At 26.0% G+C, this 23,178-nt stretch overlaps 1 protein-coding gene across 1 annotated transcript in view; it reads left to right on the top strand.

Annotated features, from left to right (window-relative positions):
- Nucleotides 1-13,688: 13,688 nt before the first annotated feature.
- Nucleotides 13,689-23,178, top strand: part of LOC148226760 (C3 and PZP-like alpha-2-macroglobulin domain-containing protein 8) — a 246,540-nt gene continuing 237,050 nt past the window's right edge. Inside the window, exon 1 of the mRNA XM_088203337.1 lies at nucleotides 13,689-13,812. The gene's annotated coding sequence lies outside the window, so the exon portion shown is untranslated. The remainder of the gene's footprint in view (nucleotides 13,813-23,178) is intronic.

Genomic DNA, 23,178 nt, shown 5'->3' on the forward strand with positions numbered 1-23,178 from the left:
GGAACATTGCCTTCAAAAGCACCTACTTTTACTTTTAGTATTTTTACAATAAACATTATTATTCAAAGAGACAGATTGAATTTTTTTGACGCGGCTATTTAAATTTGTTTGTTAATTATTGTTGACTTTATTGGTTTTTAAACCATTTAAAAATATTCAACGAATGTAAATTAGTAGTAGTAAATTTAGATATTTGATCTGAATTTTCGACGAAAAAATAAGAAGCAAATAAATAACGAAGAATCAATAACAAAGCTTTTCTAGATTGTATTATCGGTAATTTGACAACTAGATTTAATGCAGCAATATAAATATATAATATATTCAGTTTCATGTGGCTATTTCGCGACTTGAATGACAATGAGATTCTGATAAAGGCAAAAAACTACGAAACAAATGTAACAATGATTTGGAAAGCTGTTATTCGAAGAAATATAACATTTAACATTTATAAATAATACTAATATTCAAAATAAAAATATTTAACCCTAAAAAATTAAACAACTCAATCTTGCACCAATATTATTGATTTAAGATTATTTTGTACAATACCAGCAGAGACGTTATTTGGGGGGGTAGGTGAAGGCAATCTCCTTCCTTGAATTTGGCCAGAAAGATGCATGTTATTTAATTAAATACTATGTATCAGGTTATTCATAAAAAAACCTATAAAAAATAGTCTCGAATCTATCCAAAAAATATTTTTTAAAATATATCATTTCAGTAAATTATATGTGTTTACTAAATTTGTTAGATGTAAAGATTAGCTATTAAGCTAAATAAATTAATAAAATAAATAAATAATAATAAAAGAATATCGGAATACATTTTCACCAGTAGATACATATTTTTACCAGTAAAATATAATTTATCTGGCAGGTGCTAGTAAAATTGCACAATTTCAACTTTTCCATATGTAGTAATATATAAATTTACATACTCATCATTATTTATTTACATGTAATGTATAAATGTTACAGTGAATGTGTAGTTTTGGTAAAGTTATATTCTCACTAGTAAAGTCTATATACATTTTATTCTTTAGGTATATATATTGTTACGCGAAAATATAATTTAACTAATAGGCGCTAATATGCTGCTCTAAAATTTTGCGAAACAGTTGCGAAACGTACATTTGTTGTTTTAACCCAAACCTATGATTATTTTTAGAACTTTCATTATCTCAAATGAAAAATACAAACTTAGCCAACTCATTTCTCAAGGGAAAATAAACGGAAGAAGAAGTACAGATAGTTGTCGCATATTGCTCCAAAATTTGTCTGCTCTTAGATATTATACTATGTTTTAAAAATATGATAGCTATCCTTACCGATATTACAATGGACTTCTAATATACGAAAGCTAATTAAAGTATTTTCAAACTGAATTTTGGTCAATAGAAAAGCGCAAAAAACAATTATCACCTCTCAGAAGTCAAAAATCTACGTCAAAAGCAATAAAATTGTGTCGGCGCCGTTGCAGTGGGAACGCTCGGTTACGGCGCCGACACGATTTTATTGCTTTTGACGTGGATTTTTGACTTCTGAGAGGTGATAATTGTTTTTTTTACGCTCTCCTATTGGTCGAAATTCGGTTTATATGTTCCTCAATAAATTTGTAATATTATTATAAATGTCGCAGTGTGAACGCCAGATTATTGAGCGTTCCCACTGCGGTGGCGCCGATACGATTTAATTGCTTTTGACGTGAATTTTTGACTTTATAATATACTTTTTGACTTTGACTATATCCGATGGAGCCGACGGGTCCAAAAATTCGGGGTTTCCCAAACCATAGTTATAACGTATTGACCAGGTGTCGTGTTAATAAATTGCGAGATATGAACGTATGTGTTGTTCCCATTGCTTCGCATTCCACGTTTTAATTCGACAGTGTCTTCAGTGCCCTTTGTAACGCTTTTTGCGATAGTTTGTTCTCATTTTATAACCCATAAATATTTATCATGTCACTGTTAAAGCCAGAAAAAAATATATTGGACTTTGAATGTTGTGATTTTAAAGCAGAAGAGAGTGTAAAATATTTTATTTTTTAATTAGATGCCAAAGCATTATGCTTATTGTGCGATACTCTTATATCTAAATAAATATAATGTATTCATTGCAAGACTAAGTACTCGATACTATATTAACGATTTGCAAAAAATCAACGATCATACAAATTGAAAAGAATAAAAGTTTGAAATTTTGTATTTCAACATTTTTTTTCGCAAAAATAAAAATATATAAAAAAACATAACAATAGTTTATTTATTAATTAATAAAAAAAGCCATTTACCGATGGCGAATTAATTAAGTTATGTATGTTTGTTGCTGCCAAAGAAATGTTACGGTAAAATAGATTTATTTAAATTTATCAGTCTTTCAGCAAAAAATGTTATTAGAAGGTTAGAGCACATTGTGAGTAACATCAATAGACAATTAACTACCAATGCAAATGTCAAAAGTGTTTTTTTTTCAGCCTAACCTATGGGTGTTTCATAAGATTTTAAAGTCTTAGCGTTTTCTCAAAGTGTACTTTGAAAAATAGCAAATATTTTGTATCATTGACGAGTTAGGTAAAAATCAAAAATTGTTTCAACAGTTAGTTACTAAGTAAGTTACTGGTTTACACCACATTGTTTATTCGACGAGATATTTCTATGTTTCAAGTGACTAAAGAACACGCTTTCATGAATAGTCTGCATAGAACAACTACAGACAAAAATAATTTTAACAAAGTTCATTTTTAATTAAAATAAACTAAAACGTTACTAATCCGATGGTGGTAAAAATATTTGTGGAACAAGTTAAAGCTTAGTTAAAAAAAGTATAAAGTTTGTAAAAATGCAAAGACTTTAATGAATAATCAGATGCTTAATTTAATTACTTATCGTAATATTAACTAACCAATATTTTGTGGAAAAAATGTCAATTTATAATGTGATAATACATCTATTATGTCAGTTTTGTGACTCCTTTTTTATCAGAATAAAGGACAAATACCCTAACTTGTTCTAAAATACAGTAAAATTTTATTAAGGTTTTTTGAACAATAAACATATACTCCCCAATATTATTATCAAATAATAAATGACTTTCCTAATTAACCTTTTTTGCAGATATTATTTGATTTTTTAACGAGCTTAACAGTTTTACGAAGTAAATAGCCTCTACACAATAATCAGATAACGTATACTATTTCTATATAATATCAAATAAAAATAAATTATATTTTACTTCAAATTTTTGTGAAAAGGGTCGTCTTATCTCATTGCGTCGCAATGTAATGAGTCGTCGCCTTTTTGAGGCACGTGAATATTTTTTATAAAATATATGAAACAAAATTATTTATTTCATCTAAAAAATAATATTTTATGTTACACTCCTTGAAAAAAAATACATTTTAATGTAAAAACTGTTTGGCTAGGTAAACATAAAACCAATTTAATCAAAAAAATCAAAACATCCGCGGTTGATAGCACATCAATTATTTAAAGTTTTTCTACCTGGAATTCTGTATATTTTTGTAAAATTAAAAACTAAAAACGTTACGGTATATGTAGATAAATAAGATAATACAGTAATCAAAGTATATTAACATCCATTAACATACAAACATTTTTACTGGGTGTTTGTTATTTTGATATTGCCTCACATTTGGAAAACCGCAATGATTCACAAAATTAATAAATCAGTGGAAAAAGCTACAATTTGGATAAATTATCGCTGTATTAGTTTATTCCTGTCAATATTTAAATAAAATAATATTATTGAGCTTAAAGGAATAAAATCATGAACGAAAAAATATGTTTTTTTCATTCCTAATATATCGTTTAAATTGAAAATGGTTGTAATGGTTGCTTATTATTTAATAATATGTATGTTTAAATGCTTCTATGAATTTTTATATAAACAATTTATGAATACGCCCTTTAATAATATAATATAATTTGCACTCACCAAATTTTTCGGCGTCCATTTTCTGCATACAACTGTCACAAACACATTTATTTTTACAATCACACTATACACTACACTATATTCTTATTTATATTTATTTTTATTATTAACACTTTTTTATCTATTTAAATATATTTTTAAACACATAAAAACACTCGTCACTATGAATTTCACAATTTCTGCACATGTATGCTGTATCTTTCCTTATTGCATGTGCAGCACAAACACGATATTTTATTTTCACAAATTTCTCGCCATTTTTTATTTTTATTGACTGATGATTTTGCAGCTTATCCGAAAGCCTTTCTGGTAGATTGACAGCACCATAAGCTGTGGTGGAAGCCGGTGAAGTCTCCAGAATCGATATATTCCACTGAATTCTGTATTCATCCTTTAGCTTTATTCGAAAGAAAATTTTTGCAGATAATTTTACTGTTACGATTCAAATTTTGATTTACACTGAACGAATAAAACAATGCACATCGAAATAAATGAAAAAACAATTTTTTTGTTTATTCAATTGTTTTTCAAAATATTATTTAACTAGGTGATCAGCGCCATTAACACCTTTCATATATTTATTATAGTGCATTATACATTGAGGTTTATATATTGTAAGGCTGATCGTTCTGTTATTTTCTCATGTCTATCATCTAGCTATTAAAATAGTAAAATGAGAAAGATTGGTTATTCTACGTTATTGTATCCCAGAGACTTTCTATAAGGAGCGTTGGGATACGATTTATTAAGTTATTGTGGAAATCTGTATGTCGCTAAACATTTCTTCAAATTACTGAGAGATGCTGTGGACAATCATACAATTAAAAAAACAATTTCATACTCTTTTTATAACATATTTTAGTTAAGGCAGCTATTTACCTGCAAGAATTATATTAGCATTAAAATGACATATTTATTTATGAATAACTATATAAAGTTATATTTAAATGAACCATATTTTGATAAAAAAAAAATTATATAAGTTATAAGGTATATTCAAAAATATTGCGAGAGATCAAATTATGAAGGAAAAGTGCGAAATTTATGTTTTGAGGTCCATGAGCTGTTCCCAAAAGGCGAGTTTACATTAATATATGTTTCTGCACCTTGCCATAAAGCAAAAGTGGTTATGAGCAATAAAAAGTCAAGGTTCTTGACCAGCCGTGAAATTCCCTAGGTATTAACCCATTGAATACCTGTGAAAACGGATAAAGAGAGAATTTTACGAATAACTTTTCACCAACAATTGCCAACTAAACTAACATTTTATTGATGTTTGGCAAAAGATAAATACTAAATGAAAGCACATGTGTGTTGTTCATTTAGTGAGGTAAATATTGTACTATAATGGACTTGATATTATTTATATTTTTATTTAGTTCTTTGTTTTAATATTAGGCCCCTGTACAATGAAAATTAAACATATAATATATACACATATACATACATATATGCATATGCAAATGTGAGATTTTTCGCGATTAAAAATTTAATTAATTTTTTTTGTGATGCATCTGCCATAGTCTTACGTTTTTTTTTATATATATTCGTGATCATGACAGGCACATTACTGCCGAAATATCGAAATTTTGATTTTAATCGCGATGAATTCTAGCATTTAAATAATACTAATACTCGCGAACTAGTAAAAAATTTAATAATTAATATATATTTACATATATTATTAAAAAAACTATTACAATAATATATATTTCATTTAAGAAAGCGGCAAAAATATAGACTATGCCTAAATTACCATATCACATAACATATTACGGATCTCAGGTTTAAAGAGTTTACTTGAGACATTAAATTAATATTTAACAAAATAAATTCTGTAAATTCTGGGATGGAGTAACATTTACATAAGTATTTTTTTTAACTTTGTGTTTTATAATTAGGTGATATAACACAACTTTCAATAATAATTTTAAATAACTTTACAGTAGATTTTTAATATTATTAATTAAATATAATTTTCAATTTAATACAGTAAGATACTTTTAAAATATTACATAAAAACATATTAGCCCCATCATATATATAATCGGTTAGTACGACAGGAACAAATTTTACGGTAATTATAAAATAAAATGCCTTAGCACATCCCATTTTAAAGGTTTAAATTTAATTATCAGTAGCTCTAGATCAATAGTTATAAATATTCCTAGCACTCAATCAAGATAAATTGGTAAACTTAAATACTGTATATAAATAGTCTAAAGCTAAAAGAATACAAATAGAATTTATTATTAAATTACATATTTTACTCATAGATAATTTTTTATTTTTTTCAATTAAAAAATAACACATCTTTGCAAAAATAAATTAATAATATAAATATTGATTACTTTTTATGCACTTTAGGGCCTTAATTTTATACACACCTTGCTCACTGGTTTTTATATGTTGGTTAAGAATTTTTACACTTATGTCACGGTGAATACGTGTAAGATTAGCTTTAGCTTTGAGATGTTACTTTGAAGGAAAATAATTTTCTACGTGGAAATTAAATTGCTATTTTCATAGCGTACAGTGAATATATTGCCGCAATATCCTAGAACTCGGATGGATAACACTGATGCAATTTCTAACGAATTCTATCCAGACCCAAGCCGCGACGGGATCACGTCACTCCTTCTATTATTACAAAGAACTAAAATGAAAATATAAAAGCTGTATATACTATATATAGAACCGGCTGTCGTTCAACAATTCTTGAAATATATATCCAAGAGCTTTATATGCATCCATATACTTAAAATAATTTGTTTTCATCGTAACTCGAACGTAGTTTTAGTTTAACGTTATAAAAGTTGCAGAGGGGTTCTTGGAAATTTATGATTTTGTTTATGTCTCGAATTTACTGGTCATCCCTCTTAATTTGTTCTTTTGTTATGCATTTGCCAGTACGCCGTCATAAATACTTCTTTTATAGCCAGGAAACATTTATTTTTATTTCTTCAACATTGTGTGTCTGTTTTCTGTTCGTTGTGCTACGTAAAATGTTAAAAAAATATTATCGTATTGTGTTGTTACGCTTACGTTACGTAACACTTCAAAGATATATATTTGTTACATAATATTGAGTATCTGATATTGCAAATGCTCAAAATATAAATATTAAAGTGCATTATCTAGATATTTAATGAAAGACAGAAGCAGCCCATCATTAATTATTATTCATAATTTTTGGTTGTTAAGAGATGACAGTTGAGTCAACACCAGGGATTGTGATAAATGTTAACACATTTTTCCCATTTTCCATCGTCGCGATGTAACAGGGGGGTGTGTTTTGCATTTGGGGGTGGTTTGTAATCTGTTTAAAGCGACCCTCGCTGATTTAATTACCGCCGTCAGGGTCTATTAATACCAGATACTCTAAAGAAAGGGGTAGGGTGCTTCGCTTTAGATCTTGGATTATAATCCGTACTATTTGGAATAATAAATAAGGACTCGTCTTGTTAGCTATGATTATTAAGAGAGCCATTGATTAAACATACATGTATAGATTCGTACAATATGGTCACAGTGTCTCGATATGTATTGTGATAAATTTAATATAATATCCAAGTTGATAAAACCAGCCGCTGGTTACACCTTAATGAAAATATCCTGCAGTAGTAGGTACTAAGCTTAAATATGAGTATATTAAACCTCGCGTGTACTATGTGCCATTACTTGGAGCACGAGCGCCATGCCCACAGTCTCGTTATAAGTAAATTTGTTTTAAATTAAAATTAATTAGTTACCTTTGGGTATCAAAGCGTATTTTTTATTATTATAATAGCTTGCCCTTTTAATATAAAAAATATTTTTTTTCGTAGGTATAACGAGTGTAATGTAGAATCTCGACGCGCTCAAAGCTGTTATAATAAACCCTATTTTTTCCCGCTTCTATCGGCGTACCTTTCCGACTAATTATTCCATTAACAATGAAAAATGTCGGACTTTATTCTAAGGGTGAAAATTTGTTTTTAGTTCGGCTTTAAAGCGTTGGAGAGAAAGAGAGGAGCGGCAGCGAGTCGTTTCACCCTTTAACTTTCATTTTATTTTTAATTTATGCAGTGACATGTTAATTAAAATATATTTGAAAATATTCACTGTCTACTCTAAATGACAGTTAGTTAAAAAACATATATAAATGACAAACATATGTACAGAAAAGTCCATTAGTAGTTTAATTGCTTATACATATTTCAATTGATATTAACAATAATTTTATTTTGTAATTCTAAAAACTGTAAAAAAATATCATAATAATTTTTTCACTGCACGGACTAATTTAAAAAAAGTTGAAAGTTTTTTAATTTAATATAGAAAGTAGAATATTAGTTTCAAAGAAGTATATATAAATTATTATTACATACAATTTTAAAAGCTTAATTTCCTGACCCTTATAAGGCGCTATGTCTGTTTTTTTATTATTATTTATTCGCTTGATATTTACAACATATATAATTTATATTTGATATATGTCATAATTTATATAAAGACCATCCATAATCGTTGTGTCAAAATTATTTTGCAAGACTTTCTAAATAATAAAAAATTTAATTGATTTGCGTAATTCAGATTTTTTTCATTAGCGTGACAAAGTATTATGCGTTTATTATCGGCCTAGTAATATTGATAAAACCGTTGGACTTTACTTTAACACAAAACAAAGATCTGTGCGTCAAAGCATCCATATAATAACAGTTCTGAAGCGATTGAATTAAAAATCGCTTGAACATATTTCAACAAAAATATATTCAGAGAGCAGGTAATAATGATGCAAAATTAAATTGAATTTATTTTTATTAAAAAATATGATTATTTAGATACGCTTAAAAAATAAATAAACAGAATCAAAGTCGATAAATATTATTTTTGTTGAACACATATAAAATATTCTCTATGAGCTGAAGAATCTGATTATTAGAGAATTTTAAATATCTAAAATTTATGACTTGATTTTAATAAATATTCATCCGCGAAATTAGGAAAGTCAAGGTTAATGTAATCTGTCATGATCAATCAGAATTTTCATCATATAATAATTACTAATTTTAATCTCTTAAAAATTATAGAATTTTAAAAACACCAATTTAACATAGGACTTTTAGTTCAATAGTCAACGATTTATACCACAAGTGTTATTTTAAAATTGCTTGAGAGCAAAAACTTGGATGAATAATTTTTTAAGTTAGTCTAAAAGTATTTTAAAGTGTTTTTTTCAGGCAAATTTTTTGAAAAAAAACTGAAAATTTATAGATAAAAATAAATAATTCATTGCTGTTTAAATAGGATTTATGCTTTTGATATATAAAACTATAAACGTCTAATTAAATTAAAAAAATAACATAATATTGCTTGGTGTGGAGTAACAATATATATTTTTTGCTTTTCATTTAAATGAAGCTTGGCTATTTAAGCCGCTTCATAGTAAATATATAATTATTGATTAAAATCTAAATTTATTAACAAATCATTCATATTTGGTTTTATATTGCAGTATAATAGAAATTTTTATGTTTCATTTTTTTCCGAAAAAAAATATATCACATGAATATATTTAAATTAAAATAATCAGCTTCTTAGCATAAATTATTTTTAAACATATATTCAGTTACTGAATTGTTTTTTATATATTTTTTAACTAATTTTATTTTAACAGTGCGGTATCTCCACAAAAGTAGGGTTTTTTTCTATTGTCCAAAGAGAGGCACATAGCCTCTGTTTACATAATAACAAAGAATTTATTTTCGTCTTAATCATCTGAATTAGTCAAAGGATCGAGGACTGGAAGAATAGGACTTACCATATTTTTTAAGGTTATATAGGCTAGAACACTTTTTTTACCACTTACTGACATACCTAATCATTTATGTTATAATTACTACCAGAAAAAAATTTTAGCTAAATTCGACTAAGCAGAGCTACTCCAAATCGACCAAAACAATCCTGAGAACCATAAAAAAAGCAGTTTAGACCTTTCAAAGTAAAGCAAAGAGGAACGCCCTAAAAGCCCTAAAGTGTAACAGTTTGAGCTCATAATAAATTGTATTTAATTTACAATTTCAGTCGATGTTATTAATTTAAGTATATTTAAGGAAAAATATCATTATTTATTAAAATATCATAAAAGTCAAACCACACACAGTATATTCACGACAATGAAAAACATATTTTGTTACCAAACAATTCAATATATTGCACGGACACTACGTATTGTTTGGAAAAGACGCGCGCTAAACAATCTTTTATGCCCTGCGCATAATATTATTGTTACTCGAACCTCTTGGTTATCGATCGCTTGGGTGAATGAAAAGCAATGCAGTTAACTCGCAAACATTCTCAAACTTGAACCAACATTACAAAATATGCGACATTTTGTCACACAGGCAGAGCAGACGTTATGGAGTTACAGTAGCAAGGATGAACAGAGACGAGAAGGGACTAGCTTTGACACGAGAGACATCTGCAGATCATCCAAAGAGCATCACGAGAACACATTACAAAAATTTCATACGTTATGCTGAAATCACTGCTAAAACTCGAATTTCCATCAAAGATTCAAAGATCTGCCAACGTAACTCCAGTGCCTGATATTGGTATCTACATTTTTTATATGTGGTAATTTATGTTTGTTTTAAAAATAAACTATTACCTGCTCTACTGGCGGTTATTTTAGCTGCAAAGTCATTAAACAAAATGCCAAGCAGTCACCTCGAATCTATAAGAGCTTAACTAACGACTTAAGATTCGACTTTAAGACTTCTACGACGTTTATTGATATATAAAATACATATTAAAAAGCATACTACATATTTAATGTATTTAAAAATAATCTTTAAGATAAATCCTTCAATTGAAAATATGTTACGCAACAAAGTACATTAAAATCTAATGAGAACACAACTGAAGTTTACACATAATTTTTTATATGAAAAAACTTGTTATATAATTTTAAAATGATGTAAAATAGCTTATATAATAACATATAATATACATCAGAAAATATATAATACATCTGATAAAAACGGATTCAACGAAATATGAAATCTCAATTCGTCCATCCGTTGCCTGCAAGAATGCAGGAATTCGATAAGGAGTTTGCCGTCCATTGGTCTGATAAATGATCAGCCAGAACGGGCAGTTGTAAATTATCCGGAAGGCTTTTCCGAAAGTTTTCTCCGTGAAAATGAGCGAAAGAACATCTTTTTATTGAAATCTACCGAATCGTATCTGTACGGGATTGTAGCGTGCCACTCCCACTCTGCACGCGGGAGTCAGGGATACGCAACCGGTTAATAAAATATACATGATTCGAAAGACTGACGACCCTTCTGCTATTAATGTAAACATTGCATTATTTACTATACATTAGAGTTAACAGTCGTTGATGTATTAACAGATTCTCTATAATGCTAAAAATCAAATATTTACAAAGCATTATTATTTTATATGTTTGCTATATAATTTAAATAAGGATTTATTAGTAACATTTAACTAGCAGTGCTTCTTTGGCTATCCTGGCGCATTGGAAGAACCAGTCAAGTCATGAAGGTCAGATTTGTATTAAAAAGTAAATATATATATAAATATATTTATGTTAAAATTTTATAAATAAAAAAACCCTATTGATGTATAGTTTAAAAAATATTTAAAATAGGGATGATTTCTTATTTACTGTTTTCAAATAGTACGCATATTTTTATAGGCAGTAATTTAATAGTTGTAACATATTTTTTTCTTAATTGATAAACACACTAATTAATAAAAAAAAATCATGTTGAAAAAAAATTGAATAAAAATATTTATATTCTCCACTAGATTACATTGATATTAATTAGTTAAAATACAAAAAATAAGCTAGTAAAATACAATTTTCTATGTTTTTATATATTGATGGCTTAAAGTGTAAAGTTGCTTATTTCATATTTAAAAACTTTACAGGAGAAACAAAAAACTAGATAGACAATTTTTTTGATAGTTTTGTGTACATGCCATATTTTTATATTTCTAATAAAAATAGTCTATAAAACTTAAAAATTAAAAATTTACAAATATTATATTTATAAAAAAAAATATTTGATATAATGTAAATAAATTTTGTAGAAAATAATATCAGTAAATTAAATAGTACGAAATAAATAATCATAACAAAAAATATTTTATTTTAATTTTATGAAATATATTGAATGGTTATAAATAAATCCACAAAAGCCGATTTATATAAAAAATATGTTCAATAAATCATGGAAATTTAAAAATTGAAAAGCGTTAAAATATTTTTTTTAACATACTAATACAAAAATAGTAAAATAAATCAAAGCAATAAAACGTTAGAAATAATTAATTAATTTTCTCTATAATTTACTATAAATGCAATATAAAATAATAATAAATAAAAAGCAACAGAAATAATTGTGGAAAAATACGTTAAAAAAACTCACCCCCAGGTGTATACTAATAAACAAATGTGAATGAATTAAATACTACTCAAAAGGCTAAAATTTTAGTTGTATAATTTAAGTAAAATCAAGTTGCTTGAGAAACCTCTGATATTTAATTGCTTCAACTTGAGAGAAGAATACATAAAACATCATACAACTATTATTATTTATTTTTATTACATTAATAATCATCTTAAGTTAAACCACATAAATAATAAAAATAAAGGTAATGTTGTCTATTTATTTGAACTAAGTTAACCTAAGATTTTGTTACTATTTAATTTATGTTGTCTGTTGATAATACCTATTTATTTTAACTACGTTAACATTGGATTTCATAAATATTTTAATAATGTTTTTAATCTAAATTAATTTATATTTTCTGATTTTATTGAATAAGAGATTGATATTTTATGAATTTATTTTGGTATTTAAAATAAAAGCTATTTCACTATGTAATAAATATATTATAGATCCATAAAAAGAACTTGCAATAATTATATGAAAATAAGTAAAAAATGTGTATTATTAATTAGATCTATATGCATGGTATTAAAATATAAAATACAACATTATTATTATAAATACAACAGTATCAAAAGCATATTTAAAAAAAAATGAAATATATGGTCTGATTTTAAGAAGTACAACAATATTACTCCCACTGAATTAAATCTGTTTTATATTAAGTACAATTATTTTGTAGTAGTTCATAGAAAATTATTGCATTTTCGATTATAAAAATATTTTTTATTAGATGTGTTTTTGTGGATTCTTAAAATGATGTAAATAAAAAATATTTTTAAAAGTTATAGTAAGTAAATTTGAAAAATAATAAAACGACATTTCACTGCTTTATATTAAGAGCTTAATAAAGGTCCTTAAAATAAAATTAACTATACCTAAATTTAATTTAGTTAAACTCAAAATATATAGAATAGTAACATAATTTGAGTATAATTGAACTAGTTTAAAAAAATCTGGATCACAATAAGTTAGAGAGATAGAATTTTTTAAACAAAGATGTAGTAATATAGTACAGCTAATTATGTAAAATAATATGGTCTGACGTTTTATTGTATAGATTATTTATTCTTAGAAACTGTTGCCAACCCCCGTCTACGCCGTAGCGAGGCTGCGAGCAGAATCTCGTTCATTCTGCTACGAGCTTTCGCGCGCGAAGCACGTGTCCCTATCGTTCGCAAAACTCATTGTAAAACGTATTTACGGACACCCTGTTACTCAACAACAGCTTCTTTTCGTACCATAAACAATTTAATAAAGACAATAGTGACTTTTAAAATATATATATATTAGTGCCAAATTTTATAACTTGTGATTATGATGTGTGATATGGAAAATTGATAACAGTGACATTCGATCTGACATTGAGAGACACATTACAATAAAAGGTAAACATACATTATTTTTTTATAAATTATTATGTTGTTCAGTGCATGTTTTTTAATATTTACGTGTATATAATTAAGGCAATAATTCACTGCAGTAAGGTCAACTAAAATATATATTGTACAAAAAAAAATTAGCTTTAAAGGACTTTTTGTACAGTTTAAAAAATGTGTTCAAGACATGAAATATTTAATTCGCACACACGCCTAAGTTTCAAGGAGTGCCGTAAAATAAATATTAGGCTCATTGTGGCAAAAGGTACGAACCATTTGAGAATTACGCTGCGATGGCTTCGTACGAAATTAATAAAAGATGCATGTATTTTTGTATGTGTGTATATGCGTACCGATGTGTATATATACCTAAGGGGCGAGGGTGCAGGGTGGTAAAATTGTGGCAGCTAGTGGAGATGAAGCATCCCCTCGGCCAATTGAAGAATAAAACGTTTCGTACGTGAGCGCTTGTATGGTGCCTTGGTGAAAAACGCCGAATGTGTGGAAAACCCGCACCTAACGTACACGGTTTTCCTTTTTTTGTGTCGGGCTGGAAAAAGGCGAGCCAACAAGCCCGAAACAAATTTTCATTCGGCCGCAAGACGTGACTGGAAAAGTCAACCGATGTCCGTTTCTTATTGGTTACTAATAATCGTTATATCGTTAATATACTTTTATGTCATATATGTATATACATAACTAAGATTTCTTATTAAAACTCATGTATTTGTAAATGTAAAGACAGAGGTGAGTCGTTAAGAATATATAATAGTTAAAAAGGTGGTATTTATTTTATAATAACATTTTTAAAGCTCAGAAATAGCAAATAAAACAATTTAGAATAAGTCTCCTAAGACTTATTAAATATTAGATACTATATGCTGGACCATTTTCACGTATTTCAAGATTAAACTCGACCTTGATAATTGATGAGTAGACCCATGAGCTTAGATGGATATAAGTCCATTATCACATTACCACAGCATCTTGATTGCTTTCAATTACGGTTTTGACAAATAAGACAAGTACAATGATATTAGTTTCATTACGAGATTTATAACATGATTTATATTTAAAAATATAAAAAATGAGAAACTCAAATAAAAAATGTAGTGAACACTAAATCGTGTGAATTAAAAAATCAGACATATTTTTACTATGTATTTATATATAAAAAAGCAAAAAAGCATATAAACGGCTCAAAAATTTGTTCGACAGGTTATAATAAAAGTTAATCAAATCCAATCAAATACATATAAGCAGAGTTTTATCATTTGGTCATTATTTGATGGAGTATCTTTATAACAATTACCCCACAGTATTACTATCTCTTTTGCTATGTATTATAACTTTTTCAAATAAGACAATTACTGTGATATTAGTTTCAGTATTATATTTATAACGCCACATATAACAAAGACATAAAAAATGAGAAACACATATTAAAAATATAGCAAACACTGAACACAGTAAAATACATAAGTGTTTCTTGTTTAATTTTTCTATAATGTTTAGAATATCACACATATTTTTTTACTATAAAAATATATTTTTATTTAAAAACGACTTTGAAAAGCTGTTTGGAAAGTTTTGATAAAAGTACATCACTTCACGGGGTTTGATTGTTTTAATGATGCTTCAGTATTATTTGAAATTTTTTGCTTTATTATTTGATTTCGTCATAATAAGATAATTATAATAAAAAATACTATAAATTAAATGAAAAATAAGCTATTATAAGGCTAGTTTTAAAGGCTGAAAAAAAATTAAATTTGCAAGACAAGTTCCTATGAAAGTACATAAAATTCAATTTACTAAAAAAAAATACAACATACAAATACAAAAGTGCAATAAAATTGTAACAAATACGACACAGTGTAAGTTACTATCTCGATTGTGTATTTTTAAATAAGACAAATACAATAATATTAGTTTTGCTATTAGATTTATAAAGCCACAATATAATAAAAAATAGGTAAAACCAATAAAAAATATTGTTAACATTAAAATCACAGCGAAATACACAAACGTTTCTCATTGAATTTTTTTATATGAATTAAAATATGAGATATATTTTTTATTATTTACATATAAAATAAAAGCAAACAGGCATTTTTAAGGCTCGACTTTTTCTAATAAAAATACACGATTTTAATTATTAAGTTAATATTTTATTGAGTTTAATTGTTACGCCACAGTGTCAATAAAAAATTGTTTGATATTCTAATTCACATCAAAAAATTAAATTAGAAAGACTTGTGATTTTACTCTTTGATATATTTTTTATTTGTGTTTCCACTTTATTATATTTTTAATATATGTGATTTTATAAATCTAATAATAAAACTAGCATTACTGTAATTGTTTTATTTGACAAAAGTTTTATGTGACGTAATTGTTACAATCAAACTCAATAAAAAAATGACCGAATGATTAAAGTCTGTTTATTTGTGTTTGATAATGAATAGATGTTTGATTAGAATAGATAAACTGTCGTACCAATGAATATTTTTTTATCCTTTAAAACAAGTCTTCTTTTATATATATACATAGTAAAACATATGTCTGATATATTAATTCACATAAAAAAATCGAATGGGAAGCACTCTGTTTGTCATATTTTTTATTAAGGTTTTTTACGTATTCATATTTTTTATTATATAAAACGTTAAAAATCTATTAAAAAAACTATCTTTATTAAAATTGTCTAATTTTGACAAAACCATAATATGAAGTTATTAAAATTTCATAGACTTAAAAAGCCGTCTTTTTAATTTTTTTTTATATATTATATATTCACCGTAAAAAGTAAGTCTAATATTCTTATTCATATAGAAAATCTAATGAGAAACAATTGTGTATTTCGCTGTAATTTTAGTGTTCGCCATTTTTTTTATTTAGATTTTCTTGTGTTTTTATATTTTTTATCTTTATCTAATAATAAAACTATCTATTCCAAGTGTCTCATTTTAACAAAAGCATAATTTAAGTAATTAAAATAGCAAGTGATACTGCAGAATCATTGAGACACTCTTACTCCAATAAGTAATGGCAAAATGATTAAACTTTTATTCTAATTCGATTTTACTGTGACTTTATAAATCATAAATATTTTTGACTATGTATGTATAAAATAAAATAAAATAACCATTTACACACTAGATTTTTTAAATTTGTTTGGCATGTAAAAGTACATATATCAAATACAATATTGAATACAATCAAATAAAAAAACATTTGGTCATTACTATATGGAGTTTAATTATTACAATTAAGTCACAGTTATATAATATATACTTTAGAATTAAGATTATTGTGTATTATATCTTGCTAAAATAAGAAAATTACAGTGACATAGTTTTCAAAATTTAATTTATAGCACCTTATCTTATAAAAATATGAAAACGCAAAAATACGCAGTAAAATCAAATTAAAATACACAAGTTTTTCTCATTCTAGTTTTCTATGTGAACATCAGACATTTTTGCTCATTTATTTATAAGAGAAAAGCTAACAATAATTTAAAAACTCTAGTTTTAAAAGCAAAAATGTATCCCAAAAAAATAAATCAAATACAATAAAATAAAAATTAATAATTTAGTCACGCTTAAGTTAATTTACCTTTTTCTTCTTTAATAAAAAATATCATCGTTGATGACGAAGATCATTATTAAAGTATGTAATTAAGTATAGATAAATCGAACCATTTATATTATTTTGTAATCTGTCTTGATTCGAAGGAACAACATTAATAACAACATAGTTTATATATATTATATCAAAGAGAGTTATACAAAAATAATGTAATAAGAACAATTCAAGAACAAGTAAAATATGTTCTTAAATATAATAAGCAGTCTTTTGTAAACATGCCAAGCATATTCTAATATTCTAAATTGTACATATTTAGGTTTAACTATATAATAAATATTTTTTTAATGATTTTCGTTAAATACACAGTGAGATTGAAATATCATAAATTTTTTATTTAATTTAGGATAGTAACAAAATCAAAAAGAATCTATTCCCTCATTTATATTCATCGTTTACCATATCATCATCTTTGTCGGAGTGAATTTGGATACGATCGATCAAAATGTCATTTTCTATCATTTTCTGCACGAATTACGTTTCTCGTATTTTTATGCACGTACGAAATGCAAAAACGTAAATCTCCTTTCCCCTCAACTCAAACTCCTACCATACACATTAAGAAGATATTATATCCATTATAGATTTAATATTAAACAGCAATGTGAGCACGTTTCGCTCGTGTGTTACAAATAAACGTATCTGAGAGTTGTTAAATTTTAACATGTACCTGCCAACTTTATCAAAAGTTTTGACGAGAATATACACTACCATACGCACGCGTCGTGGTTTGATTGAAAAGGAAAGTTTTGGACAAGTAGTGATTTATTTGCGATAAACGAGAAAAATATAATCGTTGCTATATTCTAAGTTGTATTATATACTATTTTATTTATATTATTCAATATTGGTTTTACGTTGTGCCATAATTAATAGCAAGCTTTACGAAATAATCTAATAAATTACAGTAAAATTATTGTTTTGTATTTTAAAATAATTACTGACATAAATTGGATATTTATCATGTTGCCAATTAGGTACTACAAATGCAAAATTATTATTAATTTTGCTCGATTTTAATTAGGTATATTATATTATAAATTGACGTATTATATTGCCAAACTATTTATATTAATTTATTATATTTAAATTTAATAAATAGACTAAATAATTTTAGAAGTAAATATTATATAACACATTGTTATCTATTTGTTAAAGTAATGGAATATAGCAGATGTATAAATAATTTAAATTATAATTCATCAAAATATTTAATTAATTAAAAAGCTGTACAAATTATTCTCATTTTACTTTTCAATCGAAAATTATTATTTATTGTTTGATTGTGCTTACAGAATTAATCAAATTTATAATATTTATAAGTTTTTGATATCGCTATATAACTATTTAATTTAAAATACAACATTGTTTAATTTTTCAAAATAATTATCAAAGTAAAAAAGAGGTAATTTATTTACCATTTAAAAATATTTTCTCTGCGTTCGAATAAGATTTAACTCTTAATGATTCGCTAGAAATATATTCGGCATCCTTTAGAGAAAAAATATAGATATTTTTTTTTATTGGGATGCGACTTTTTACTTATTTAAAAATTAGTATCATTAATTCTTAGAGCATCTTATCTATTTAGTAATATGTTAAACGTGTCAGTATTTTTTTAGATATACTAAATTTTATAACCTCCGTTCTTAGATTAAAATATAAAGACAATAAAAAAATTGCAATTGCTCAAATATTTCTAAGAAAAATGTTTTTGTATTTTTAAAATATTTTTTATTTTAATATTAATGTTTAAGTATTTAAAAATTAACAGTAATATCCATATAATTGTATTTGATGTACTGTTATTTTACCAACACAATAGATCAACATTAGTCAGTGACTAATTCCTAAAAAAACCTGAGGTATTATTTCATGTCGGGATTGAAAGATCGAGATTAGAAATTATTATATAATTAAAATATCGTTCAATCATCTCATAAGATGCCATTGATTTCTAGACGGTCTAATGATTATTATTTATTTGTAGGTATTTATTTTGTTTGATTGACTTACCCTGTTGGTATAGATTTACCCCATTGTAACGCATTGGGTTTATGCCTGTCAGGTTACAATAAAAATTCAAAAATTTGTTAAAAAATCTAAAGTTCTTTTTATGTAAAACTGTTTTATATATATTTTTTTTTGTATATAATTAATTATAATTATTTTGATGAAATACAAAATTTGTTGCTATTTCAAATTATTGTTATTATTATTTACAGTTTAAAAGCACGTTATATTTTTATAATATAAATGGGGTGCCAGAATATTTTATACACTGAACCATTTGTTCAATGCGATGATTTAGGGCAGAAACAGACTTTTTTGTTTTGTTTTTTTTTGAGTAATTGCTACAAATTTTAGAATTGAGTTCTGAAAATAAGTCTAAATAAAAAAATAATTTTAAAATATACATATTTAACGTTTTAAATAAAAAAATCAATAATCTTATCCTTTTAATATATATAATTTATGTATCATATTATTTATAAGGAAATTTAAAAAAATTTACTTTAGAATTTTTACCTATGATATTTTAATTTAATAATTAATTATGTTATTTTTTTTATTCAACTTAATTTTAATTATATATTAGGTAATCCCGAAATAAATATCGTTTTTCTATGGGAACTAAAAAATAACTTTTAAATGTACTTATTTATTTTGATTATTCTAAAAATATAAGCTTTCTCTACCTCTCAATACATTTTTAATTACATTAGCATGAAATGTTGGAGGCTTAGACATAAATTATTCCGAGAGCCCCTTTTTCACATCGTCTGCATTTTAGATTTTTTTTCATGTAGGTAGTGCAAGATCTGGATAATAGAGTGGATGAGATAAAACCTTTTAGCTTAGTTCCTAGATTTTATCAAGAGGCAATTTCGCCACATAAGGACGGAAACGAAAACTATTTGGCTTCTATTGACAAGTATTTTTTAACTTCCCTGAGCAGATCCAGCTAATAACAATAGCGTGCTGTTATTGTTTAGAAATGTGTAAGAGTTTCATATTGCACAGTTCCCTTGAAATCCTACTATATACTGAAATTATTTTTTACAGTAAGCACTGTCACAAATAATCTAGATTTTGGGATATGCAGATGCAGATACGCACTGACCAGGACTTTCCAATTTTCTAAATGAACTGGTTTTGTTTCTCGGGTAGCTGATGAATAGTTTAAGTAGGGTGTGCTTCTTTACTTTATTTTCTGGTCTCATAATTATACCTAATTTACTGTTCATATTATTTTTTTAAACCATCTTTGACATTTAAGGGTATCTAATGAATTAAATACTATTTTACAAATCAATTCAAATGGAAGTTTTGTGTTAAATTTATATATCCATGCAATTTTGTATAAATTATTTACTTTGCAAGAACTCAGCTATCGTAAATATTGTAGCACATTTTTTTTTAAATATTGGAATGTAAAATTTAGATGTGTAACAACAGAGATATAATAAAATACTTACTAAGGTATCAACGGCCAAAGCAAGACTGAGTGATAAAATTAATTTTTAAAAAAACGAAAAAAAAAATATTTTGGGATCACATATAAATATTTTTTTAGTTAAAATACATTAAAAATAGTTAGGGTCTATAAAATTTTATAAACAATAAGTATTTTCTTTAAACAGAAAATATGTTACGTTTAACATTCATGTTTTTTCTTATACAACAGTAGCAATAATTACAAATTCCAACCACATTAAACACGGAGCATAAAGCTTTTGTTCCAGACCGGTGCGCGGTTCGAATCATTAAGTGGTTTAAGTGTTTCAGGAGCATAGCGCAGGTGAAACGACGTTAACTATTTCAAAAATAAAATTATGTCGAATTGATTGTGAAATTACGTCTCGAGCTTGCTGGGAAAATTCGTGAAAATCCCATCTTCGCGGGAAATCCTTACGCAGCATTCAGTCGAGATTCCCGCAGCCAATATATCTAGCATGTAACCTAATTTGGCAATTATTTTCCAACATACGGACGATATATTTGATTGGTGGAAATGTCTGGATCGGCACAAGTTAGAGTAAACGACGGTGCGTGCCGAGAAAGGATAACGCCGAGTCCGTTATGTAAGCATCCCTTTCATCAAATTAACCGACAATCGCGGTGATACACTAGAAACGGCTTAATGGGCCATAAATTATTAACAACGCGTACAGGGATGTATACATTTGAGGGTAGATGTTATTTAAAATTTATACTCGTGAATATGTTTAACGCCAGAGTGGCCGAAACTTTGAACTACCATTTAAATTGCTTTAGTTTAGTATCTAGCATATTATAGTTTTGAAACCTTGTGTTTTAATCGCATACTACTAACAATTAACCTAACTGACAGCAAACTATTATATAGTAATGATACTAATCTATCATAAATGAAAATTGAGGTAAGAGTAATATAACCTTACAATAAAAGTTACCTGACATTTACGAGCCAACCCTTATTTTTATTATTATTGTTGTAACTCTATCGCTGAAATATACTAATAATAATATGAGAGATTTATGTTTTTTTTAACGTATTAAATGACTTTGATATATCAGATTTTTATAAGGGTAAATTTTTAAAGGTGATAATAAATTCTGATGTGAAAATCTAGAACTATTATATATGATTTTACACATAGTTGACTACATTTTTTTATAGAAAATAAACTCTATTTACTCTATCTGATTTTATTTTATAAGCAAGTGTAGTATTTCTTATTTCAGTTTATTTTAAAAAATATATGCTCACTAATATTTTGTAGCTCTGATAAATAATAAAATTAAATTTAATAGTATCGTACAATCTTTATTTAATAAGCATAAATTTACTTATAAAAATGCTTTCAATAATAATACATTTATAAGAGCTATAAAAACAAATTTAAAGCCATTGTTTGTAGAGATATTTTACTTCACAAATAAATAATCTTAAGGTTCAGATTTATAAAAATTGTGAATTGATGAATAAACAATAAAAAAAAATCCTTTTATAGTATTTTAATAACTTTTTGTAGTAACAGTTTTTAAAAACTATTACTATAAAAAACCTGCAATGTCGAAAAAAACACAACATTTAAAATTTAGATTCTATAAAAAAAGATCCTTGTGTGGTAAAGATTGTTATCATAAATTAATTAACTTGGCTTATAATACATAAACTAAACTAAATAACTATTGTAGTGTTTGTAAAAGTTCGTGATATTAAAGCATTGAAAAATGTATTAAAAGAAGTGTCTCACTTCATAAAAATATTGAGTTTTTTAATTTGATTGTAGTATTTACAGGGTCAGCTTCTGAAGACAGATAAATTAAAGTCTAAAGCATCGTGCTAATATCGATTGCGTGCTCGCTGGCCTTAATTAGCCTGACTTGGCCTTAAAATTATCAAATTAATAACTTGGTCTTAACAATTTTTTTTATACTACTATGTTTATTTTTATAAAAAAAGTTAATTAAGTTATGGCTTTTATTGTATATATATATATTTTAGCTACGTATAATAACAGTTGTTTAATTAAATATATATATATATATATATATATATATATATATATATATATATATATATATATATATATATATATATGTAGCCTAGTTTTGGACTGTCATCTCCTAAGATCGTCGTATCTAAAGCTTGGTGGACTTGAAAAGGTTACATATTTTTCATCGATATCGATGGTCGACATAAATTCATTTTGTAAAGAGTTTTATAGTAAATAA

Source organism: Plectrocnemia conspersa, unplaced genomic scaffold (genome assembly GCF_051122295.1).
Source record: "Plectrocnemia conspersa isolate PC_06_02 unplaced genomic scaffold, ASM5112229v1 ptg000014l, whole genome shotgun sequence".
NCBI classification, from domain to species: Eukaryota; Metazoa; Arthropoda; class Insecta; order Trichoptera; family Polycentropodidae; genus Plectrocnemia; species Plectrocnemia conspersa.